The sequence below is a fragment of the Oncorhynchus tshawytscha genome, linkage group LG19, assembly GCF_018296145.1.
Source record: "Oncorhynchus tshawytscha isolate Ot180627B linkage group LG19, Otsh_v2.0, whole genome shotgun sequence".
Taxonomy (NCBI): domain Eukaryota; kingdom Metazoa; phylum Chordata; class Actinopteri; order Salmoniformes; family Salmonidae; genus Oncorhynchus; species Oncorhynchus tshawytscha.
This window is the reverse complement of record NC_056447.1, coordinates 40062323-40090154: the sequence shown is the minus strand read 5'-3', so window position 1 is coordinate 40090154 and position 27832 is coordinate 40062323. Positions and strand designations below refer to the sequence as shown.

The 27832-nt window shown below is 42.1% G+C and overlaps 1 protein-coding gene across 2 annotated transcripts in view; it reads left to right on the top strand.

Moving 5' to 3' along the window:
* LOC112218755 (tetraspanin-9) overlaps nucleotides 1-27832 on the top strand; it is a 289884-nt gene that overhangs the window by 172011 nt on the left and 90041 nt on the right. The gene's annotated exons all lie outside the window — the stretch shown is intronic.

Genomic DNA, 27832 nt, shown 5'->3' with positions numbered 1-27832 from the left:
ATAACACTTATTGATTTATTAGTCTTTACAGCCCCGTCATCCTGCCAGGTAATAACTCACCTATGACTGGGTTGCACAGCATTATGGATGGTGTAAACGAAAACACAAACGCCCCGGCCCAATGATTGGACATTAATCACTGCCATGTTTTTATCATTATTAGTGTAGTGAGCTGACTTTATTTGGCACATACTGACCCTGTGTTATATGCAGTACTGCGTGTTCTCAGTGGAAGAGGATGCATCTTTTTCTATAACGAGATAAACCTCCCTGAAGATAGATGGGGAAACCAGCAAAAAGGCAACATCAACTCTATCTATCGCAAACTGACTCTGTCAAGTTTACAGGGATTTTAACATGGTTCCTAAATGCAAATTGCCAATCTTCGCTCTTTTCATGAACTGAGCTTCTCCATGTCCCTGTGACCTTCATCATTTCTTATCAAACACTTCACTCTCATATTCCTCCTCATTTATTTCACAACCCAGTTGGATTATGTTGGCAAATGCAAACATAGTCCGACATAAAAGAGCATTTGCTTTGTAGAACTCTGCATTTTCACAGGGGACTGAGTTTTATGTGTTTTGCCGTCTCTGATCTGAAGAGGTCTAATTGCCCACAGCATATAAAGTGTATATTGAAGCAGGAAGTGCATTTAACCAGCCTCCTTCTACTAGAAGCATATATATCTATAACACTGAAGAGTACCCCATTTAGAAAGCATTTTAGAACGGATCTTATAGTTTTATGGCGTATAAGTGGGCCATGCGGCACACATAGAGCTCTATGGCAAATTGAATGAATGGAGTCATTATTTCTGGACAGATGTCTCCACTACACTTATTAGGCTGATTAGGCAAACCAGGCATGAGTAATGGATGATTTCTGGTTCTGTGACAAAATACAAAAGAGCAGATGAAGGTGGATATAGATAGAGGGGAGGAGAACTGTGATTTGTACACTCTAATATGAGCTCATCACCACCATCCCTCTGCTTGATGTCATTCAAGCATTGAAGCTGTGTGATTTGAAATACAGCCATTTTGACATAAATGTAGTGCTACTCAATCTTACTGGGCAGGATGACGAGAGACATCATGATGTTTTAGGTAGTGCTAATGGGTAGGGAAAGGTCAGTGTGTAGCCCCATTAACGATTCTCTGTCAACACATTTCAGTGTGAAATGGTGCTCAGAGCTAGTTTGTCATAATTCTCTCCGCTAGGTCTGTCAAAATCAAATCAAATGTTTGCGGGTGTAGAGAAATGCTTGTATTCCTAGCTCCAATTGAACAATACAAACAATACACACAAATCTAAAAAGTAAAGTAATGGAATTAAGAAATATAGAAATATTAGGTCCTGGTTGGTAGTGGGTTTGCTGTAGCTGGCATGGCCACATGGCCCATCTTGAGCTCAGCTCCTGGGGAGATGGTGAACAGACGGTGCTGGACAGGGTTCCTCCATCCTCCCTCTGAATACACAGACCCATCGCAGACCCAAAATGGCTTGCTAGTCTTGGATCTGTGGATGCATGGGCTCTATTCATAGGGCTGGGTTACGGTGGGTAGTAGGGGCCCTAATCCTACCCCAGGGCCCTGACAGCCCAGTCAGGTGAAGACCGTGATGTGTAGTGACAAGTCCTATGACGTGACTCACCCAGCCCCATCTCAGTGGTCCTGTTGGCGATTGCTAAGGCATACACATCATGTCATGTTTGTTTGTCACTCTCCCTCAGGCAGAGAGGTTGCTTATCATTCCAACTCAGTTTTATGGGGAAATAACTGAAAGACTGGTTATAACTGCTCAAAAGCACAACCGCTTTGATTTTTTATATTAGACTGTGTTGTGTTTCTCATTCTCTCTGGTGAATACTTATTTATTAACTAACAATTTGCCACACACTATAAATTACATGTTCATCAAGGGACTGCACATGTTGATTAACAGAGCAGAAAAAAAATCCAGAAAATGTTTGTGAGTCATTTACACTGATGAAATGTTCAATCACCTTTGAGGTGTAATGATGTTTATCGCTCTGTGCAAAAGGAGGGAACATTTAAGAATGAGATGAACAGATAAAAACAGATAAACCATAAAGAGGGGGTTCGATTTTAAGTGGCTGTTTGAAAGCTGAAGTAAGCTGACACAATCAGTGTGTGTTTAGTGCTTGATCCCTCTTACATTTATCCTTTCTCTAGTCTCTGATTAGCTGTGCTAAGCACAATGATTTCATGGTCACATTATGCATTATGCATCTCTATATGGAAGGCTGCAATTGTATTAAGCTGTACTATGCTAGATTAAAAACAACCTCTGCTTTACCACGATTGGTGGATAAATGCATTCATTTGTTTGTTCATATATCCATCCATCCATTCAGTAATTTATTCATTCATTCATGGCCCATAATCACTTGAATGTAACATGTGGCTAATGTATACTTTACATCTATTCCAAACATGATGACAGTGTTAGATGTGTGAACACCCAGTGTACAGTCAGTTCCCACACAAATCAATTGACATTGTTTATGGGTGGTGTGACGTTGGTGTGCTGATTTTACACTGTGTTGGCCCACCAGATGAGGTCATCCTGTTCTCAGCTGGACTTCAACCTGGTCTGGGGGTGGGCTGATTAATTGTGTGCCAATGGCATTCTCCAGAAATAGGACTATCCAGAGACAGCTGTATGCAGGAGGACATAACCGTCATTGCATTGGCCCTCACATGTGAAGGATGATATCAATTGCCAGTCCCAGTCACTCATGTCTGTGTTCATATGATATGAAAGCACACCTCATCTCACGATTAGAAGAACATAGTTCTCTAGGAAATCTCACTCACAACCAGGTTTTGGAACCGGTTTAGGGAATAGAACTGAAAACCGTGAAAGAACAATGTTTATAGAGGAACAGAACCAGAACCGAGAACGAAAGTGATCTATACTGTTCCGGAACATAACCGCTATTTTAAAAGCATGGGAACTGGTTAATAACATTATTTTATGATTTCTGCATTTTTTTCCAGTCCCACAAAAAAATGCAACAAAGCACCTATGCAAAGCCCTCACCTTATCACACAGATATTCCAGTGTCCGCCTACCTCCCAGTTTAAAATCTTTGCCAGTGTGTTTGTAGGCTATTCCCAGTGGGTCAGAAGTGTACATGCACTCAATTTGTATTTGGTAGCATTGCCTTTAAATTGTTTGTCTTGAGTCAAACGTTTTGGGAAGCCTTCCACAAGCTTCCCACAATAAGTTGGGTGAATTCTGGCCCATTCCTCCTGATAGAGCTGGTGTAACTGAGTCAGGCTTGTAAGCCTCCTCGCTCGCACACTCTTTTTCGGTTCTGCCCACAAATTTTCTATAGGATTGTGGTCAGGGCTTTGTGATGGCCACTCCAATGCCTTGACTTTGTTGTCCTTAAGCCGTTTTGCCACAACTTTGGAAGTATGCTTGGGATCATTGTCCATTTGGAAGACCCATTTGTGACCAAGCTTTAACTTCCTGACTGATGTCTTGAGATGGTGCTAAAATATATACACGTAATTTTCCATCCTCATGATTCCATTATTTTGTGAAGTGCACCAGTCCCTCCTGCAGATAAGCACCCCCACAACATGATGCTGCCACCCCCATGCTTCACAGATGGTGTTCTTTGGCTTGCAAGCCTCCCTCTTTTTCCTCCAAACATAACAATGGTGATTATGGCCAAACAGTTATATTTTTGTTTCATCAGACGAGAGGACATATCTCCAAAAAGTACGAATTTTATCCCCATGTGCAGTTGCAAACCGTAGTCTGGCTTTTTTATGGCGGTTTTTGGAGCAGTGGCTTCTTCCTTGCTGAGCAGCCTTTCAGGTTATGTCGATTATAGGACTTGTTTTGCTGTGGATACAAATACTTTTGTACCTGTTTCCTCCAGCATATTCACAAGGTCCTTTGCTGTTGTTCTGCGATTGATTTGCACCAAAGTATGTTCATCTCTAGGAGACAGAATGCGTCTCCTTCCTGAGCGGTATTACGGCTGCGTAGACCAATGGTGTTTATACTTGTGTACTATTGTTTGTACAGATGAATGTGGTACCTTCAGGCGTTTGTAAATTGAACCAAACTTGTGGAGGTCTACACATTTTTTTTTGAGGTCTTGGCGGATTTCTTTTAATTTTCCCGTGATGTCAAGCAAAGAGGCACTGAGTTTGAAGGTAGGCCTTGAAATACATCCACAGGTACACTTCCAATTGACTCAAATTATGTCAATTAGCCTATCAGAAGCTTCTAAACCCATGACATCATTTTCTGGAATTTTCCAAGCTGTTTAAAGGCACAGTCAACTTAGTGTATGTAAACTTCTGACCCACTGGAATTGTGATACAGTGAATTATAAGTTAAATCATCTGTCTGTAAACAATTCTTGGAAAAATGACTGTGTCATGCACAACGCAGATGTCCTAACCAACTTGCCAAAACTATAGTTTGTTAACAATAAATTTGTGGAGTGGTTGAAAAACGAATTGTTAATGACTCCAACCTAAATGTATGTAAACTTCTGACTTCAACTGTATTTGTGCTCTGGGAAGGAAGTTAGCAGGAACTAAATTAATTCCAAACTCTGCTAAATGAGAGCTCTGAATATCTCAAATTCACCATGGAGACTGATGAGAATCAATAAACTTCCTGGACTTATGGATCATTAAAGAGAAGGATTCATTTCACACAGACGTATACACAAAGCCCACAGACCACAATACCCTGCTATGTGCGGAGAGTATGTATCCCCTTCCCCTCAAGAATGGTCCTCCATATAGCCAGTTATGCAGGGTTAAACAAATCTGTGGCCTCCAGTCAGATTTTGACAGCAAAGCTAAGAAAATTACAGATAAATTCAAAATGAGAGACTACAAGGACAAAACTCTGGATGCTGCCATGATGAAAATATCTAAAACCAAGAGAGGAATTGCTAAAAAGTAAACCAAATAAGAAAAACAATGCAACAGTATTTTGCACTAAGTACACCAAGTGTTTGGAGAAAATGAAAGCAATCCTGCAAAAGCATATTCTGCAATCAGACAAAAAAATTGCACACCTCTCCAACGAACCCCCACTGGTGGTTTATAAGCGTAATCTCAGCTCTTTACCTGTATAAAAGACACCTGGGAGCCAGAAATCTTTCTGATTGAGAGGGGGTCAAATACTTATTTCCCCCCTTAAAATGTAAATCAGTTTATAACATTTTTGACATGCGTTTTCTGGATTATTTTTTGTTGTTATTCTGTCTCTCACTGTTCAAATAAAACTACCATTACAATTATAGACTGATCATTTCTTTGTCAGTGGGCAAACGTACATAATCAGCAGGGGATCAAATACTTTTTTCCCTCATTGTAGCTTATCTGACCTGCCCCCTGAGCCCACTCACACTTTTGACACCCATTCCAAATGGGAACTACAAATGTGGCTCATGCGCACAGCGCACTAGCACTACAAAAACCTCCTTCTTCAGACACCCAGACACCCAGGTCGAAAAATCCCTGTTCGGGGTATCATCTCATGCAAGACAAAGGGAGTAGTCTATCTCATCACCTGTCCATGTGGGAAAGCCTATGTAGGACAAACAAAAATACATTTAAAACAATGCATAGCTGAACACCGCAGCTCAATCAGGGGTAAGAACACTGACCATCTTGTAGTAGCTCACCTTGTTGAAGCTAACCATCCTCCCTCAAATACACAGGCATTGAGCATGTTGCTCTACTCTACTCTATTCTTTTTTTGTTTTTTGTTTTGTTTGAATTTTACCCCTTTTTCTCCCCATATTCGTGGTATCCAATTGTTTTTAGTAGCTACTATCTTGTCTCATTGCTACAACTCCCATACAGGCTCAGGAAAGACGATGGTTGAAAGTCATGCATCCTCCGATACACAATCCAACCAAGCCGCACTGCTTCTTAACACAGAGCGCATCCAACCCGGAAGCCAGCCGCACCAATGTGTCGGAGGAAACACCGTGCACCTGGCAACCTTGGTTAGCGCGCACTGCGCCCGGCCCGCCACAGGAGTCGCTGGTGCTCGATGAGACAAGGATATCCCTACTGGCCAAACCCTCCCTAACCCGGACGACACTAGGCCAATTGTGCGTCGCCCCACGGACCTCCCGGTCGCGGCCGGTTACGACAGAGCCTGCGCGCGAACCCAGAGTCTCTGGTGGCACAGCTGGTGCTGCAGTACAGCGCCCTTAACCACTGCGCCACCCTCGTCAGTCTATTCTTGTTTTGAGAAATGAAAGCTATTTCATGCGAGAAATTGCCAAGAAACTGAAGATCGGTGTACTACTCCCTTCACAGAACAGTGCAAACTAACCAGAATATTAAGAGGAGTGGGAGGCCCCGGTGCACAACTGAGCAAGAGGACAAGTACATTAGTGTCTAGTTTGAGAAACAGATGCCTCACAAGTCCTCAACTGGCAGCTTCATTAAATAGTACCCACAAAACACCAGTCTCAACTTCAACAGTGAAGAGGCGTCTCTGGGATGCTTATAAGTCTGGTTCATCCTTGGGAGCAATTTCCAAATGCCTGAAGGTATCACGTTCATCTATACAAACAATAGTACGCAAGTATAAACACCATGGGACAACGCAGCTTTCATACTGCTCAGGAAGGAGACGCGTTCTGTCTCCTAGAGATGAGCGTACTTTTGTGTGAAAAGTGCAAATCAATCCCAGAACAACAGCAAAGGACCTTGTGAATATGCTCGAGGAAACAGGTACAAAGTATCTATATCCACAGTAAAGTCCTATATCTATATCGACATAACCATGAAAGTCAAGGAAGAAGCCACTCCTTCAAAACTACCATAAAAAAGCCAGACTACGGTTTGCAACTGCACATGGGGATGAAGAGGATACTTTTTGGAAAAAATGTTCTCTCGTCTGATGAAACAAAAATGGAACTGTTTGGCCATAATGACCATAGTTATGTTTGGAGGAAAAAGGGGGAGGCTTGCAAGCCGAAGAACACCACCACAATCGTGATGCATGGGGGGTGGCAGCATCATGTTGTGGGGGTGTTTTGCTGCAGGAGGGACTGGTGCACTTCACAAAATAGATGGGATCATGAGGCAGGAAAATAATGTGGATATATTGAAGCAACATCTCAAGACATCCGTCAGGAAGTTAAAGCTTGGTCACAAATGGGTCTTCCAAATGGACAATGACCCCAAGCAAAGTCAAGGTATTGGAGTGGCCATCACAATAGCCCTAAACACAATCCTATAGAAAATATGTGGGCAGAACTGAAGAAGCGTGTGTGAGCGAGGAGGCCTACAAACCTGACTCAGTTACACCAGCTCTATCAGGAGGAATGGGCCAACATTTGCCCAACTTATTGTGGGAAGCTTGTGGAAGGATACCCGAAACATTTGACCCAGGTTAACTTCTTATGGCTGGGGGGCAGTGTTGAGTAGCTTGGATGAATAAGATGCCCAGAGTAAACTTCCTGCTACTCAGGCCCAGAAGCTAAGATATGTATATTATTAGTATATTTTGATAGAAAACACTCTGACGTTCCTAAAACTGTTTGAATGATGTATGTGAGTATAACAGAACTCATATGGCAGGCAAAAACCTGAGAAAAAATCCAACCAGGAAGTGGGAAATCCGAGGTTTGTAGTTTTTCAACTCTTTGCCTATTCAAGATACAGTGTAAATTTGGTCCGATTACACTTCCTAAGGCTTCCACTAGATGTCAACAGTCTTTAGAACCTTGTTTGAGGCTTCTACTGTGACAGAGGAGAGAATAAGATTGAGTAAGAGGTCTGGCAGAATGTCATGAGCTCAGTCAGGCGCACACCCATGAGAGGTAGCTGCGTTCCATTGCATTTCTAAAAACAAAGGAATTCTCCGGTTGAAACATTATTGAAGATTTATGTTAAAAACATCCTAAAGATTGATTCCATACATCGTTTGATATGTTTCTACAAACTGTAACGGAACTTTTTGACTTTTCGTCTGGCCTGCGTGTCGTGAATATTGATTTGTGAACTAAACGCGCGGGGGAAAAGGAGGTATTTGGACATAAATTATGTACTTTATTGTGGAACTGGGATTCCTGGGAGTGCATTCTGATGAAGATCAAAGGTAAGTGAATATTTATAATGCTATTTCTGACTTCTGTTGACTCCACAACATGGCGGGTATCTGTATGGCTTGTTTTTGTGTCTGAGCACCGTACTCAGATTATTGCATAGTGTGCTTTTTCCGTAAAGCTTTTTTGAAATCTGACACAGCTGTTCCATTAAGGAGAATTTTATCCAAAGTTCCATGCGTAACACTTGTATCTTTTATCAATGTTTATTATGAGTATTTCTGTAAATTGAAGTGGCTCTCTGAAAAATCACCGGATGTTTTGGAAGCAAAACATTACTGAACATAACGCTCCAATGTAAACTGAGATTTTTGGATATAAATATGAACTTGATCGAACAAAACATACATGTATTGTGTAACATCAAGTCCTATGAGTGTCATCTGATGAAGCTCATCAAAGGTTAGTGATTCATTTTATCTCAATTTCTGCTTTTTGTGACTCCTCTCTTTGGCTGTGTTTTTGGCTGTGTTTTTCTGTGACTAGGTACTGACCTAACATAATCGTTTGCTGTGCTTTCGTCGTAAAGCCTTTTTGAAATCGGACTCTGTGGTGGGATTAACAACAAGTTTATCTTTAAAATGGTGTAAAATACTTGTATGTTTGAGGAATTTTAATAATGAGATTTCTGTTGTTTAAATTTGGCGCCTTTCACTTTCACTGGCTGTTGTCATATCGATCCCGTTAGAAGGATCTCAGCCATAAAAATGAAACAATTTAAAGGCAATGCTACCAAATACTAATTGAGTGTATGTAACCTTCTAACCCACTGGGAATGTGATGAAAGAAATTACAGCTGAAATAAATCAGTCCCTCTACTATTACTCTGACATTTCACATTCTTAAAATAAAATGGTGATCCTAGCTGACCTATTTTCTGAGTTTTTACTAGCTAACATAGTGTTAAATCTTCCTGAAATGCAATCGCATAGCATACGTTCCTCCATCTCCCCCTGTCTATTTATCTGCTTTGGTTGCAGACAGAACATTGCCTCTTGAAGATTCTCACTAGAGGAAGCTGGCTGTTTAAGAGATATTAAGCGTTACAGGTGGATGCCTTCATAAGCCCTGAATTCCCCCGTGATCATCGGTTTCCATTTTCGTCTCACCGGCAAGAATAACTTAATTCCGAGGCACATTAAGTTGCACAAAAACACTGCATACAAACAAAACAAAACATCGATATGTCTTCAAAACACATCTACGCTCTTCATCAATACCAGAGTGAGGCTGGTGTGGAAGACACTCTCATTATATCACAGTGCATTTACAATTCACAGAGATGAGCCCATTGGATTTGTGTGGGCTTGCTGTGCAGCAGGGATCACATAGATGCGTATCTTCCCATGGTTTTCTGCTGTCAACATTTAGTTTCTGCATAATGCAGTCCACAATGAGTCCCAGTGTACAGGAGGCAGGCAAGGTCAGCAGAGCATGGCCCATGTAAATTAATTGACAGGGCCTGGAAGCCATATACATTTAAATGTATTTACTGCAAACCTCCAGACATGAAAAGAAGCTCCCAGTCAATAGGTTTCCTTAGGAGTGTCAGTCACTGTGGGCTCCGGCTCTGGGCCCCAGCAAACTGTGGACATCTAAGCCCCCATTACCTGATAGTAGTTATTCATAGACCCTCTGATAATAAATATCAGCAGGATCGGGATTCGGCTCTTTTGCTCTCCCTTTTTTATTTTTTTTATTGGTTATTGTCTCACGTCGCAAATGGAAACAAAAGGCGCTCCACAAAGTGTAGCCTCAGGATAGGACGAAGGTATGAAGAAAATTCTGCCATTAAACAGAAGGCTTTTCATGGTTGGGGAGATGCCCTTCTCGCCTTCCCTCATTCCGTGCGTCTTTGTTTCACTTTCTTTGGCGGTAATGTGACCATTCTTCCCAGGCACAGGGGACATAAAGTGACGTAAAGTGGTCATAGCTCAGAGAGAAGGAGCAATGGCCACTCTCTCTGTGTTCCCTCCAGTAATGAGGGGAAGAACAGACGCACAGCAGAGTCAGTGGGCTCTAATGATTAGAGGTGAACACCATGACCGTATGGTCTTGTGATCTACTGTACGCCACAGCTTGTTAGTTACCTTATTGGATTACACTCACTGTCTGTCCTCCTTTCTTTTACTCCTTTAATTGAATTACACTATCAAAGTGTGTTTGGATCGCTCAAAGCGCGAAAGATCGATTCAACTTGGTGATCACTCTTTTATATAACTGACATTTATATCTGTGTCTTATGCCCTAAGGTAATGTTCCCAATTTATTTATTGTCATCCTTCCTTGATTACACAGAAGTAGACAAACAGTAGTTCATGGGAGAATCCATGCTTGGGATAACCTTGCTTGTCAGCCTGATAAAGTTTGATGAAGACCATGAAGGCTTCAACAAAAAATAAGGCTCCCTCTGTTAAGTTGTCAAGGTCATATTGTGTGTTAAATAACTCGGATGACATCATCACAGCTTGACGTTTATTATCATGATACTCGCTCTGGAGGCAGAACTGAGAGATTTCCGCTAGATAGCAAAAAATGGCTACATTGTAGCAATTCATGAAAAATTCATTAAGACCAAGCTAATTTCAGTTAAGGTTAGGACTAGGCATTAGGGTTAGCAGTGTGGTTAGGTTTAAAAATATATATAATGACTTTGTAGCTGTGCCAGCTAGTGATCACTCAGTAGCGCTGCCTCCAGGGCAAAATTCATGACAATAAATGCCAAACTGTGACAACATTGGCCACCCAAAATGCCAATGCAAGCCTCATTAGACTCTCAAATTGGGAGTTACAGTATAAAGACACTTCTTTAGTCTGTACCTGGATGTGAATATAAACATGACATTAGTGCACTCTGTCACTAAGGTCACTAAAGCATATATAAAGTCCTCTATTGATCTAAATGTCCTCTGCACCTTCTCCCATGTCCAGGTCATGTAGAACATGGTGATTAGAGAGATCAGGCAATCTCAGAATGTGCAACACAATAGAGTGGCTGAGGACTGGCATGTCCAACCACACAGGACATGAGACAGCTTTTTCCATCTCTTAAACACCATTTATTATATATAGCCAAGCATATAGGATGCACAGCAGTGAAGGTAACTCAAGTAGCTAAAGAGGAGGAACAAATGTCCGCTTTAGCAGCTGCAGCAATACCTCCTCCTCATCCTTTGATATTAATGGTTAGGATAGTGAAAGAGTTGATTTACACTCCCATTACACTCCATGCAATCTGAATGGAAACACTAGGAACCAGAATGCTTTTTGCATTGAGTTACAATCATAATGTCATGTATATCTAATCTATGGTCTGGGTGATGGGCTTTTGTAGACACACAGATACTGTTAGTAGCTGTTGCATGGATCAACCAGTGGTGGTCTCCTGTGGTTCATTGTTCCTGTTTGGATGGGACAGGCTCTTATCAGTTGGCCACCAGGCTGTGCTGATAAAGGCCAGCCGCTGTTGTTGGCACCTGTGTGACAGGCGAAGAGACCGCCGACTTTCACAGCCACTACCATTATCCTCGCTGTTACAGGCCTTCCTGAAAGAAAAGCCAGTTAGAAGACAAAGTACCAGGAGCGGAGGTGGCAGTTAACACTGCGGTAAGTATCAGGCTGTCTGTTTATACTGCGGTAAACATCAGACTTAGTTAGCGTTCGGGCCGCAGGGTGCGCTGCAGGAGCTGTTCAAGCCGTAGAAGATGAAGCAGGCTTTATCCTGCATTCAGTCCCTCCCTACCACTCGGAGGCAAGGGCTCTCCAAGCGTCTTACCATGTCGAGCCTTCTTAGGTGGGCCTCTTGAGAGAATCTAGGGACATTGCTCAGTAAACACAACAGCTCTGAAGGAAGGCTATTTGCATAGTAAGACGAGGGGAGAGGGAGGAGGGGACACCTGTTGCAGCAGTGGTTGGAGGATGGCTGTGATGTATTTTGATTTATGGAGGTGGCTCAATGCGTACGCTGACTATGCGCCCCGGTGAGATTGTAGTGTATTTATCCACTTTCAAAGGACTCTTTCGGCGCTTGCTTCCCCATTCTCTGGGCTCAGGCTGAAAAACAAAGCACAGATAATGCTAAATATAGAGTGCCAAGCAGCAAAGGCACAAGTACAGACTGAATGTTGCCAGAACTTAGAAACTCTGTAGAACTCCTTACCTCTCTAGACCTGTCACTTTGCTTTTCATCGGCTGACACTAAAAGCGTCATTCCTCCCAATTTTTGCTACGTTTTAAATCTATGCATGTACATTTCATATCACGCTGTTGCATTTCTAGGTAAGGTGTGCAAGTGCAGCCAGTCCTCAGAGGGTTAAGAATGATCATTTATAGACATTATAGATAGTAATAACCTTCACCGTAGCTTTTAAGGTTATCCTTGTGACACAGCCTATTTGTGGCGCAGAGTAGCCTTCCAACTCAAATCTGACTGCGCTCACTGCAGGTTGGAACCTAAGGATGGCTGAGTATTCATAGCAGTAGAGCAAGCTGATATTTACTAGATCATGATCCGAGACCTCCCGTGTCTGCAGGTCTGCAGCGACAGGCTGCTCCCTAGCACATCCTGCAGTATCCACACATCTCCCTGCAGTCTGCAGGCCATTTCCATTACACTGAAAATAACAACCAGGGAAATAAGGGAATTACAAAAAACTATTTGAAGGAAGAATATTTCATTCATTCATTGTTTACACAATCTGCAATTACCTCTTTTACTCTCAACTCCAGTAAATTGGCCTAAAGGCTGAAATGTTATTGGTATATGTGAACTCCCAAGTGTTAATGCTACTGCTGCCCCTCCTACTGAGTAGTGCCTCTTCACAGTGATCTGACTGCACTCCAGGGACGCCTGGTCACAGCTGCAAGGACAGCAGCCATGCAAAGAAGCGGCTGCATGTATTACTCTGTGGGATTGCAGGCCTATATCCCCCCATAGGACTGCCAATGTCTCTCAGTTGTTTGTGTTGTTTGCTTTCCTGTTTCATTTGCTGTATCTCCCCTCTCCAGCTCCCAGTGTGCACTGTTTGGTTGTCTACTCATCGGAGGGTGATAGATCACACGCCCTCTCCCTCTGAAGTGCCTGGATCCTGATCATGTCTTTTCCTCGCCATGTAGGCGTGAAAACCTCCAGCACCTCAACATAATGAGGGAAATGATGAACACAACACAGAGCTTTTGCTTTGGTTTATCTCTCAATGGTGACTGGAGGCTAGCGGGGGATTCAGTGTACATTGTCTCCTTAAGAAAATGTATTTATCTTTATTGGCGTGAACAGATGTTTGTTCGAGTGGGAACATTTCTTTAATGCTAATTTCATATTGTGTGCATTTAGTTTTAAGGCTTCCCACAAGGCCTCACCTGTTTCTTGTTTTTTTTCCAGGAGCTCTGGGAATACTTGATTGATAAAAAGAAACAATTGAAACACACTGTAATCATCTATATGACAGTTTTCAAACCAAATATTTAGTTTGACATGTTATACAACAGAAATGCATTCTTGATTAAACAAGTGAATAGGAATCACTTCATCCTGACTCCACTAATGGAAGAGTTGGGAGATAAATCCTGAGGTTTTGTTTACCCAGCAACTTATCTGAAACATTTTGGTTTACGTTGGTTTACGTTCTAGCTTAATGGGATATGAGTTGTGATGGCATTGGACTGTATGTGGACACATATCTGGAGACACATCAATTGGATTATGAGCCTCGTTCTGCAGATGCTTGGCCTGACCTGGTTCTGTTGCAGAGTGCAGTTTTTCAATATTGATGTGAGGAGGAATTAGACTAGATGACCGCAGCTCTGCTCTGAACATTTCCCCCCACAGGGAAATTATGTTTACAGTTCTGCTTCTCTCCATCTATTACCAACCTTGTCTATTCTGTTTATTTCTGTTGCCCGGAAAGGGAGAGTATTATTGGTGAAACAGTTCCTCTGACCTCGGTATGATGGAAGCGTTTGGACCCAGATTGGATTAGCGCCCAGTCGAAAACTAGGCATAAATTATAAATCGTATTTGTTATCATTATTGTCATTACAACCTCTCTCGGACTTCCTCTCGTTTGCCAGCCAGAGCCAAAACAAATTTGAGTAAAATGATTACTGTAAAAAAGGTCAAATAAGAAAATAAATTCAGCTTGAGTGGTGAAAACCACAGTGCTTGCTGTGTGAGGGGCAAATGTGGAGTTGGGTTTGTTAGAAGTTAAATTTATGACTACTGTGAAATCAGAGTCAATACACCCTATGCACCTGCTGCTGTTGCTGTAGACATGGAGTGAGTCGTCATGGCTACAAAACCATCTGTTGATGGACTGCTGACACCATGTCACATACTCTTGCTTATTCACAGGATGACAATGTCACTATAACCAAGGGCTTTGTTAACCTTTGTGTGAGGAAATTAGCTTGGAGAAGTTCAGCGCCCATCTTAGCTTCCCGTTTCTGTTCATTTAGACTGGATGCTGCATAACCTTCTACTCGAATCTCAGATTGTTGTCTACTTTGATTGAGGCTTTAAGATTTCGGTGCCGGAATAAAAGAGCTTTGAGCTTTCAATCAAGTTTTGAAGATGCCAATGGCCATTTGGATAGGACCATTGGAAATGTGTTGAGTCACCTGACATATTATTTGCCTCATTTCCCCCTTGTCTAGTGACATGGCTCGGAGTAAACAATAGAGAATGTGAGCTGAAAGCAGTGTAATTTAATTGACCTCCTCTCCACACACCTCCATTGTGTTGCTGCAGGGGAAAGTGATTTCTCAGCACCTCGGGGAGAAAAATACTACGATTGGAAGGTATTGATCTTTCCAGGAGTGTTGCTTCACAGACCATTGAGTTTCCCAGGCAGGCAGGCAGGCAGGCATTTAGCTCCAGAAGGGATCCTGACCTCCCCTCTCTACTCGTAATCTCCCTCTGGTTATCACCACGGCATTGAGCTGGGACTGCTAAGAGGCTGTATGTTATCATTGGCCACAATATGAATGACCTTTTATCCCCTCTCTGTGGGAATAAAAACTCCTCCTTTGCACTGCCCTCCCACAGACCTCCCCTGACATTGAGACAGACAGGGCTTCCCCATCCTCACCATATGGAAGCACATCGGCCATTAATTCAACCTGCTAATTTCAAGAGTGGCACTGCCAAGTTGAGTGGCGTCAAGATGTTTACATACGACACATTCTAGATTATACCTCAATCGGCCACCCGAGAGCTTTATTGTATCATAAACTCTCAAATTGAAAGGATGAGATGCAGAGTATGGAAACGGGTCGGTTTGTTTTCAGTGGAATCTGTCTTGTTTGTTGATGTATGACATCATGCATCGACAAATATAAACGCCAGAGAAGTTATTTACTGTGCTAAACTTCAATTTATTTCCTCATGCCTTTGACATCTCGCATTCATAGATTTGTCTCTGGTGTATTATTACATATGTTTTCATTCAGTGTCAGTCAGGGACATGATAGGGCACCAATGCTTATTTATGACCTCAATTATATGAAGGATTTGGGACTTTGGCTCTAATATAAAGGCAGCAGAAATCTGTGTTTGTTCTCAAGTCCAAACATCGGGAACACGACTGCCTATTTCCATATTTTCCACACATTTCTAGAATTAGTAACACAGAATGGACTCTACCCTTAATATTTTAGAAGTGAGCAGCTCGGCATGCATCCGTTGCCCCCGGGGAATCTGAGCCTCCAGCAATGTGTCAAAGTGGAGTTCCTCTTATAGCCCAGAAAGAAGTGTGTGAATGAGTGGGTGTGTGTGAGGGTGTGGGTGCGAGTTTAGGTGAATCTGTGTGTGTTTGTTTGGAGAGGATCCTCAATGGCCACTCATGCAGAACCGTTACATTGACTAACCCTCCAGAGACTAGCAGCAGACGCTTTACCATATGAGCCTCTCTTGTCTATCTCATCTACGACCTCCTCTCCTCTCTCTGCTAATCACACTGCAATTACCCACTGAATAGAGTGGAGATGAGGACCCCAGGGAGACTAGTAGCCTTGACATGTCATTTGTTGAATATATTTTCTGTAGGTGTATGGATGTGACTGTGTATAGTGTATGAGAATTGGTGTGTATCGTCGTTGGTGGCTGAGTCAAGAGTGTAGATTAGCAGAGGTCGTCCTGCGGATGCTTGCGGGGTTAATTAGCTCCAACAAATGAGAACAGCGAGCCGCCTGTTGATTCATTAGCTACTGTGTGATCTCCACTCTGGTGTCTGTAACGTTGACACCTCATTGTAGTGTCTCAGATGAATGGGGTTTGTGTGATTAAAGAAGGTTTTTCATATAGAGAAAACCCTTCAATGGTAATCACGGAGAGAGAGACCTGTCAACACGTGTGGTACACTTCCTCACATATTGTACCACACACACACACGCAGGCCTAAAATAACATCAAATTGATCAGAAATACAGAGTAGACATTGTTAATGTTGTAAATGACTATTGTAGCTGGAAATGGCAGATTTTAAATGGAGTATCTACACAGGTGTACAGAGGCCCATTATCAGCAATCATCACTCCTGTTTTCCAATGGCACGCTGTCCTAGCTAATCCAAGTTTATCATTTTTAAAAGGCTACCTGAACATTAGAAAACCCTTTTGCAATTATGTTAGCACAGCTGAAAACTGTTGTTCTGATTAAAGAAGCAAAAAAACTGTCCTTATTTAGACTAGTTGAGTATCCTTAAGCATCAGCATTTGTGGGCTCGATTACAGACTCAAAATGGCCAGAAACAAAGATCTTTCTTCTGAAACTCGTCAGTCTATTCTTGTTCTGAGAAATTAAGGCTATTCCATGCGAGAAATTGCCAAGAAACTGAAGATCTCGTACTACGCTGTGTACTACTCCCTTCTCAGAACAGCGCAAATTGGCCCTGACCAGAATAGAAAGAGGAGTGGGAGGCCCCGGTGCACAACTGAGCAAGAGGACAAGTACAGTAGAGTGTCTAGTTTGAGAAACAGACGCCTCACAAGTCCTCAACTGGCAGCTCCATTAAATAGTACCCGCAAAACACCAGTCTCAACTTCAACAGTGAAGAGGCGACCCCAGCATGATGGCCTTCTAGACACAGTTGCAAAGAAAAGCCATATCTCAGACTGGCCGATATAAAGAAATGATTAAGATGGGAAAAAGAACAGACACTGGACAAAGAAACTAAAACATGTCAGGTTTTTTGAGTATGGATCCAGTTCCACCAATGATTGCGACTTCGATAAGAAGATTTGCATGCAAATATTTATTTTCTGAGAGACCCTCAGATTAAGATAATTGGGGCATTCTAGTAAACTACAGGCAGGATATACGGCTATAAGTCTATTGCAATGTTGATGGATTGAATTTATATTGAGCTCATTGTACAAATTTCACATCAATATTTCCTTGAAAGAGTTTGTATTTACCAAATACAAGCCGGCATCCTTTTTCCTAAATGATTCAGGTTTTTCATTTCTCTCTACTGCTCCAGTAGAGAACCTAACTGGTCATATAGAGTTTCAGCTTAAGCATACAGTAGCCCATAGTGTTAAGCAATTATTACACTGGGGTGTGGAGTTATGGATCCTATTGACTCTGTCCAGCACATACATACTGTCAGCAGCTAACCTTCACATCAAACACACAGTGCAGGACCATGCTCACCGAGGGGCTGCCAGAAATCTCAATCACAGTCAAAACGGAGGTGCTACTACAGAGAACAGGCAAAAGCTGCCAATTCAGACATAATTTTGCCTTGTTTTCAAAGTGAACAAGTCACAGCAGTTAGTGTCTGGAGAGAGATAGCAACACGTTTGGTGAGTGACTCCAGTGCCTTATTATCATTCTTTCATATTGCAGCTGCACAAGGTGAATATGGTGATATGGGGGACTGAGGGCAGCAGTTTGTGTAGCAGTAGCCCCTCAGCGATGGATGGCAGGCGTGACTGGGATTAAAAGGTCTACCGCTGCTCTCCTCCCTCCCTCAAAGTTGACCTTGTTTTGTACCTAACCTGGAGAAGGTACATTCCATATTTTCTTCATCCCTGTTATGTTTGGTTCCCACTGCGAGACGCATTGTTGCCAAAACATCTTAAACATTATGGTAATTTCCTGCCATTGTAAGTGCGGAGCCCCCTAAGGCGCCTTTATTTTGGGTTGGTCTTGCAAAGCTATCTGTTCTCCCTGGTGCATCGTACGGAAGAGGGAAGTCTTTAACAGGCAGGCAGGCAAGCTCAATCAGGAAGAGAATTAACAGTGCACAACAATGCCAAATGGACTGTTTCACTTGCTAAATAGGTTGACTAAATAGGTTGATGACTAAATAGGTTGATGACTAAATAGATTCATGACTAAATAGATTCATGACGAACTAAATTGGTAATGATTAAATAGGTAATGACTGAATAGGTTAATGACTAACTAAATAGGTTAATGACTAAATAGGTAATGACTAAATAGATTAATGACTAAATAGGTCATTTCTAAATACGTTAATGACTAAATAGGTAATGACATGTCGACTCTGAACAACATTTTTAAGAGCGTGTTTTCCACCCATTCTGTGAACAATAGTTTATTTTACCCTATCCAGAAAACGCAAGCTGATTTGTCCCCTGCTTGAGTTATTTTTATTTGGGAACTTTTGGATCAATCTTCCATCATGTCAGAACTTTTCCAGTCAATCGAAGGAAGATAAGAAGATAGGAGCTTGCACAACCTCCAGGGAACACGGGCCCAATTTGTCCACAGTGGCTCTTCCAAACAAAGTCTGTCATTTATCTTCTAAAGAATATTAATTACTTCTTACTCTTAGAAGCCACTGTGTGGATCTATGGCAAACACAGCGCCCTGCGGAAGTGGAATTGCATCTGAAATTGGATTCAGAAAAATCCCTCTGAGAATACATTGTTCAGGTGGTGAATACAGAAGGAGGGAATGTATGACTGGGTTTCTGTGGTTCTAACAAGGATAGAGATGTGTGGAATCAAAACATCCCCTTTCCTTTGGGAGCCAGAGTCTGCAGATTCTCAATTAACAAGGGCAAATTTAGCTGGCTTCTTCTTTTATTACACTTCATTTAGATGATGCCAGGGGGTTTTAATTCAGTAAATTATGCAAGAGAACTGCCCACGGGTCCCCAATGAAGACCGTGGTTCTGGCTAGTGTCCCTCATGCTGCACATAGAATAAGGAGAGATTTCATTAATTATGATAGGGATCAACATGCCTGCCCTGAGCTCAGGCTTAGTGCTGGGAGAATCTTAATGAATGTCTATAAAACATGGTTCTGGCTTTCTAGTCTAAAAGCCATTCACTTCACCATGAGCACTGGCCTGGCTAGATCATCCCCATGGAGCACCTTCACACCTTTATTGTACTCAGGTACTGATTTGGCCAGAGAGTATGGTGTTTAATACACTGCAATTGACAAATTGCCTTTCTATCATAATTGGAAAACATTCAGCACACAGAGAAGCATGGTGCTAGTTGTGCAATTGCAGAGGATTACTGCAGGTACGCTGAGTATCCCAGGTCTCAGACCCTGCCTGACAGGAATGAAGAACAGGCACTTTCTCTCCTCTTCTCTCAAATCAAATCTAATCAAATGTTATTGGCTCACATACACATTTAGCAGATGTTATTGCAGGTGTAGTGAAATGCTTGTGTTCCTAGCTCGTCAATTCAGAATACACACAAGTCTAAAAGTAAAAGAATGGAATTAAGAAATATAAATATTAGGATGAGCAATGTCAGTGTGGAATTGACAAGAATACAGTAAAATACAAAATATACACATGAAACTAGTAGTTTAGTTTATTAATTTGACCATACTGTAAAACAGTATGTAAAGATGATTAAAGTGACCAGTGATTTCGTGTCTATGTACATAGGTCAGCGGCCTCTACGGTGCAGGGTTGAGTAACTGCGTGGTAGCCGGCTAGTGACAGTGACTGAGTTCTGGGCAGGGTACTGGGTGGAGGCCGGCTAGTGATGGTTATTTAATAGTCTGATGGCCTTGAGATACAACCTGTTTTTCAGTCTCTCGGTCCCAGCTTTGATGCACCTGTACTGACCTCGCCTTCTGGATGATAGCGGGGTGAACAGGCCGTGACTTGGGTGGTTGATGTCCTTGATTATCTTCTTAGCCTTTCTGTAACATAGGGTGCTGTATGTGTCCTGGAGGGTAGGCAGTGTGCCCCCGGTATTGCGTTGGTCAGACCGCACCACCCTATGGAGAGCCCTGCTGTTTCGGGTGGTAAAGTTGCCATATCAGGCCGTGATACAGCCCGACAGGATGCTCTCAGTGGTGCAACTGTAAAAGTTTGTGAGGGTCTTAGGGACCAAGCCAAATGTCTTCCGCCTCCTGAGGTTGAAGAGGCACTGTTGTACCGCCTTCACCACACTGTCGGTGTGGGCGGACCATTTCAGATTGTCAGTGATGTGTACACCGAGGAACTTGATGCTTTTCACCTTCTCCACTGCGTCCCATCGATGTGGATGGGGCGTGCTCTCTCCTGCTGTCTCCTGAAGTCCACGATCATCTCCTTTGTTTTGTTGACGTTGTGGGAGAGGACAGGACCCTCACCTCATTCCTGTAGTGTCTCGTCTTGTTGGTAATCAGGCCTACTACTGTTGTGTCATCTGCAAACTTCACGATTGAGTTGGAGGCGTGCGTGGCCATGCAGTCATTGGTGAACAGGGAGTACAGGAGGGGCTGAGCACCCTGTGTTGAGGATCAGCATAGTGGAGGTGTTGTTTCCTACCATTACCACCTGGGGCGGCCCGTCAGGAAGTCCAGGACCCAGTTGCACAGAGCAGGGTTCAGACCCAGAGCCCCAAGCTTAATGATGAACTTGGAGGGTACTATGGTGTTGAAGGCTGAGCTGTAGTCAATGAACAGCATTCTTACATAGGTATTCCTCTTGTCCAAATGGGATATGGCAGTGTGATGGTGATTGCATCGTCTGTGGATCTATTGGGGCGGTATGCAAATTGAAGTTGGTCTAGGGTGTCAGCTAAGGTGGAGGTGATATAGTCCTTAACTAGCCTTTCAAAGCACGTCGTGATGACAAAAGTGAGTGTTACAGGGCGATAGTCAATTAGTTCAGTTACCTTTTGCTTTCTTGGCTACAGAAACAATGGTGGACATCTTGAAGCAAGTGGGGACAGCTGCCTGAGATAGGGAGAGATTAAATATGTCCATAAACACTCCAGCAAGCTGGTCTGCGCATGCTCTGAGGACGCGGCTAGCGATTCTGGGCCGGCAGCCTTGCGAGGGTTAACGCGCTTAAATATCTTACTCACGTCAGTCAAGGAGAATGAGAGCCCACAGTCTTCAGTGTTCTCCCCTCCCATATTAATGGCCTTCTCACAGTCAGGAACATGTCTCTCCAGACTCGAGTGTTTTAAAGAAGACAAAGTAAAAAACATCAACAGCCAATCCCTCTCCTCTCCCTGCGTTCTTAGGATTTTTAATAAAACTTACAACATGGATCAGCAGCCGTGCTGCAGAGTAATGAAGAGGAGAGCGAGGAAGACAGGCTAGGGATGTAAACAGCCTAGACAGCTCTCATCAGGGACATTACAGATACTCTAACTCTCTCAGTATACAGACACATACACACTCACTCTTTAAGGTCTAACCATTCTATATTCATTATCTTAGTTTGCCGTCAAGAATTGGAAATACCAATTACCAATGGAAATAGCAAGCATCCTAAATATATTTGCTAATAGAATGGCTAATATATTCTGCCATTTGTCTCTATTTACCATTTATGTCACTGCCAACATTCCAAGTATCTATTTTTATGACTGATTTATTCATTACCCTTTAGAGACATAACAGGATAGAGATTAAATATTTAAATGAGAGAACTACGCACATTAACACCCAGTCCCACAGTAGTGTGTCCGCAGAGACCGTAGATGGTGAGATCTTTAAAGACATCATTCCTCAGGCGACAGTGTTTGTACAGTAATTGTTCTCTTTTTTTTTAAACGAGGAACTTCCAATCGGGGGTGACAGTAACAATACTAGGGATTGTAGCAGATTCAAGGGTGTGGGGTTTCCACGGCACCAAGTTCAATAACCAAACACGCACAAGGAGCACAACTAGAATGCAAATGGAGTTTATCAGAGAGTTTTGCACACTGGGGAAAAGGGGGGAATTCACCAACCATTTCACAGCCCACAATCCGTTTTGTTCTCCAGGGGTAATCCTAAAACTCGGGTCCTTAGCCAATCCGGTACACAGTGGGGGTAGTCAGTTACTTCTCTTATTCCTCACACTCTTCATAACATACACTTCCCTCTCCGATCTCTGACCCTTTGTGTAGGCCGCCTCCTCTTTTATCCCCCAGTGCTCCCTGGCTTAATGATCCACAGACTCGCCTCGTTGGGCAGGAAGTCCATATAAGGCTCAGGGGTGGAGCCAGCGGGTTGCAATATATCTCCCTTCAATAACCACTCCCTTCACCTCTCCCTGCCACAACATGTAACGATTCACCGATATGGACTGGTCCCCGGTTTGTTTTGATAATATCCAAGGTATTTCTAAGTCAGTGAGATGTGTTTCACACATTATTGGCCATGAAGAGGGCAGGACTGGACTTCACGCACGGAAAGATACACCCTATGATGAGTTCCAGTATATTGAGGAGGGGTGCGAGATCTGAAAATAAATGTAGTCCTGCTTTGTGGCATTTCTTGAAGCCTCTGTCAGTGTTTCCCAAACTCGGTCCTCGGGACCCCAAGGGGTACATGTTTTGGTTTTTGCCCAAGCACTACATAGCTGATTCAGATAACCAACTCATCAAGATTTGATTATTTGGTTGACATGAGGCTACATCTGCCTACAGCTGATCAGGTCTTACATTAGATTTTAAATTGATTGTTCAGGTTCACCATCAGCAATAATTTTGGTAGTTTTCCTTGAAACAATCAGTATAAATGGTCATTTTTAGATATACAGGGTAAAGTTGAAAAATGTCATGAAGACAGATTTTTTTCTTTTTACCCGCATTGCATGGTGGAAGAGAAGCTCACTCCGAGTCAGTCAACTACCAAATGGTCTAAACCATTCGATTGAAGTCCAAAGTTGTGCTAGCCAATATATATATATTGGCTGTCATAGCTAACTTTAAAAGTGACATTAATAGCTAATACTTTTAAATTGCAAAAAGACACATTACTTAGTGGGTGGTGATTTCAGTTTAAAAGACGTTGCCCCCCTAACTGGTGGTAGAATCCCAGCTATCCTTATTGTTTAGCTCAGATGCCTACATACACCATTGACATACACTGAGTGAACTAAACATTGCGAACACCTGCTGTTTACATTACATAGACTGACCAAGTGAATCCAGGTGAAAGCTATGATCCCTTATGAATGTCGCCTGTTAAATTCACTTCAATCAGTGTAGATGAAGGGGAGGAGACAGGTTCAATAATATTTTTTAAGCCTTGAGACAATTGAGACATGGATTGTGTAAGTGTGCCATTCAGAGTGTGAACAGGGCAGACAAAAGATGTAAGTGCCTTTTAACAGGCACACCGGTTTGAGTGTGTCAAGAACTACAACGCTGCTGGGTTTTTCATGCTCAACAGTTTCCCGTGTGTATCAAGAATGGTACACCATCCAAAGGACATCCAGCCAACTTGACACAACTGTGGGAAGCATTGAAGTCAACTTGGGCCAGCATCCTTGTGGGACGCTTTCAACACCTCATTATTAGGAAGGTGTTCTTAATGTTTTGTACACTCAGTGTGTATACAGTGCCTTCAGAAAGTATTCACACCCCTAGACTTTTTCCACATTTTGTGTTACAGACTGAATTTAGTAGTTAGACTTTGTGGCACTGACTATTGTTTGTATAGATTAACGTGGTACCTTCAGCCGTTTGGAAATTACTCCCAAGGATGAACCAGACATGTAGAGGTCTACAATTTTTTTTCATTTCTTTTGATGTTCCAATGATGTCAAGCAAAGAGGCACTGAGTTTGAAGGTAGGCCTTGAAATACATCCACAGGTATGCCTCCAATTGACTCATATGATGTCAATTAGCCTATCAGAAGCTTCTAAAGCCATGACATCATTTTCTGGAATTTTCCAAGATGTTTAAAGGCACAGTCAACTTAGTGTATGTAAACTTCTGACCCACTGGAATTGTGATACAGTGAATTATAAGTGAAATAATCTGTCTGTAAACACTTGTAGTAAAAATGACTTGTGTCATGCACAAAGTAGATGTCCTATCTGACTTGCCAAAACTATAGTTTGTTAACAAAAATTTGTGGAGTGGTTGAAAAACAAGTTTTAATGACTTCAACCTAAGTGTATGTAAATTTCTGACTTCAACTGTATGTATTCACTACTGTTCGAAAGTTTGCGGTCACTTAGAAATGTCCTTTTCCATTCAAATATACATGAAATGAGTTGCAAAATGTATAGGAAATATAGTCAAGACGTTGACAAGGTTATAAATAATGATTTTTAATTGGAATAATTGTGTCCTTCAAACGTTGTTTTCATCAAAGAATCCTCCATTTGCAGCAATTACAGCCTTGCAGATATTTTGCATTCTAGTTGTCAATTTGTTGAGGTACTCTGAAGATTTTTCACCCCATGGTTCCTGATGCACCTCCCACAAGTTGGATTGGCTTGATGGGCATTTCTTACATACCATACGGTCAAGCTGCTCCCACAACAGCTCAATAGGATTGAGATCCGGTGACTGTGCTGGCCACTCCATTATAGACAGAATAGCAGCTGACTGCTTCTTCCCTAAATAGTTATTGCATAGTTTGGAGCTGTGCTTTGGGTCATTGTCCTGTTGTATTGTCCTGGTCATTGTCCCATCGTCCACAGGGTATGGCAAGGCGTTGCAAAATGGAGTGATAGCCTTCCTTCTTCAAGATCCCTTTTACCCTGTACAAATCTCCCACTTTACGATCACTAAAGCATCCCCAGACCATCACATTGACTCCACCATGCTTGATAGATGGCGTCAATGTAACGCTCGTCTTTCTCCTCTTCTGAGGAGGAGTAGCAAGGATCGGAGGACCAATGCGCAGCGTGGTATGTGTTCATGATGAATTTATTAAACACAGAACACTAAAACAAAAATAACAAAGACAATGACACGAAACTAAACAGTCCTGTCGGGTGACATACACAAAGACAGAAAACAATCACCCACTAAACACAGGTGGGAAAAGGCTACCTAAGTATGATTCTCAATCAGAGACAACTAACGACACCTGCCTCTGATTGAGAACCATACCAGCCAAACGCAAAACACAACATAGAAAAATGAACATAGACAACCCACCCCAACTCACGCCCTGACCAACCTAAAACAAAGACATAACAAAAGAACTAAGGTCAGAACGTGACAGTCAAACACTCCAGCATCTTTTCATTTTTTCTTTGTGATCCGAACAACTCAAACTTAGATTCGTCTGACCATAACACTTTTTTACAATCTTCCTCTGTCCAGTATCTGTGTACTTTTGCCCATCTTAATCTTTTCTTTATATCGGCCAGTCTGAGATATGACTTTTTCTTTGCAGCTCTGCCGAGAAGGCCAGCCTCCCGGAGTCTCTCTTAACCTTTGACGTTGAGACGGGTGTTTTGCGGGTACTATTTAATGAAGCTGCCAGTTGAGGACTTGTGAGGAGACTGACTAGACACTCTAATGTACTTGTCCTCTTGCTCAGTTGTGCACCAGAGCCTCCCACTTCTTTTTCTATTCTGGTTAGGGCCAGTTTGCGCTGTTCTGAGAAGGGGGTAGTACACAGCGTTGTACGAGGTCTTCAGTTTCTTGGCATTTTCTTGCATGGAATAGCCTTCATTTCTCAGAACAAGAATAGACTGACGAGTTTCAGAAGAAAGTTATTTGTTTCTGGCCATTTTGAGCCTGTAATCGAGCCCACAAATGCTGATGCTTCAGATACTCAACTAGTCTAAAGAAGGCCAGTTTTATTGCTTCTTTAATTAGCAGTTTTCAGCTGTGCTAACATAATTGCAGAAGGGTTTTCTAATGATCAGTGAGCCTTTTAAAATGATTAACTTGGATTAGCTAACACAACGTGCCATTGGAACACAGGAGTGATGGTTGCTGATAATGGGCCTCTATACGCTTATGTAGATATTCCATAAAAAATCTGCCGTTTCCAGCTACAATTGTCATTTACAACATTAACCATGTCTACACTGTATTTCTGATCAATTTTATGTTATTTTAATGGACAAATTTGTTTTGCTTTTCTTTCAAAAACAAGGACATTTCTAAGTGACCCCAAACTTGTGAACGGTAGTGTATATGTATGTATATTATTTTACTGCTCTAGGAATTATTATTGTTTGGATAACCTTATTCACTATTATCTATTTATTTACTTTTTTATTTAAATGTTTTCACTCTTCATGTGATGCGCAATACAGAGAGCGCCAGAAGAATTATCATTTCATTACCATAATGAATTATTGTAATGTTTGTTCATGTGTCAAATAATCCCATAAGGGATGGGTTGTCAATTGGCGATTTGACACTCAAATAACATTTCATAAATTCATTCATGCATATATTTACTCAGCGGGTGGAATACTTATCGAATTTAAATATATTAGTGTTTTATTTTCCATTAATACAAGTTTTGTTTCACCTTTTTCTTCAGCTTTGAAATTCGCAAGTATGTTGTGTAGATGGTTGACAAAAAATGGCAATTAAATCATTTTTAATTCCACTTTGTAACACAACAAAATGTGGAAAAAGTCAAGGGATGTGAATACTTTCTAAAAGCACTGTAGAGGTAACAGTTGAGTAAATGATGGATAGAAGGTACATTGAAAAGCAGGTGCTTCCACACACATGTGGCACTTGATTTAATTAAGCAGTTAACATCCCATCATGCTAATGGTCATGTAAACAAATACTGGGCAGGCCATTTGTTTGGCTATACCATGGCTTTGCACCCATAGGATAATAATTCCCCCATCCGCAGTGCATAAGTGGACAGTGAATGGTTTGAAGAGATGTAAACCATATGCTATGGCATCTCAGTCACCAGATCTCAACCCAATTGAACACTTATGGGAGATTCTGGAGTGGCGCCTGAGACAGCATTTTCCACCACCATCAATAAAACATGAAATTATGTCATTTCTTGTGGAAGAAAGGTGGCACATACCTCCAATACAGTTCCAGACCCTTGTAGAATCTCAAGGTGCATTGAAGATGTTCGGCTTGTGGTGGCCTAACGCCTTATTAAGACACTTTATGTTGGTGTTTCCTTTATTTTGGCAGTTAGCTGTCCATCATTTACACACACACACAATTTAGAATGGAAAATGAATGTGTTTATACAACAAATGTTAGTGCCTCGAATTGTATTTCATTGGACCGAATCACATCGATTTGTTCCTATAATCAAACAGAATCGCACCAGATCATTTCTAACTAAAACGTATCGTCCCTGTATCGGATCCTATGCATCTAGATGTGTATTGAATCCTCTTCAAAGGGAAAGATGCACATCCCTAAACAATACGATGTAATGGAGATTATGGAAGCTGATGTAATATTAAACAGCGATATAGTGAGATCATTCTGTGTCTCCACCAGCCTCTCTGTCTAATGGCCCGGAGAGAGTTGGTGTTTCCTCTCGTGTTCTATAATGCAGCACATGCTTCCATCCCCTC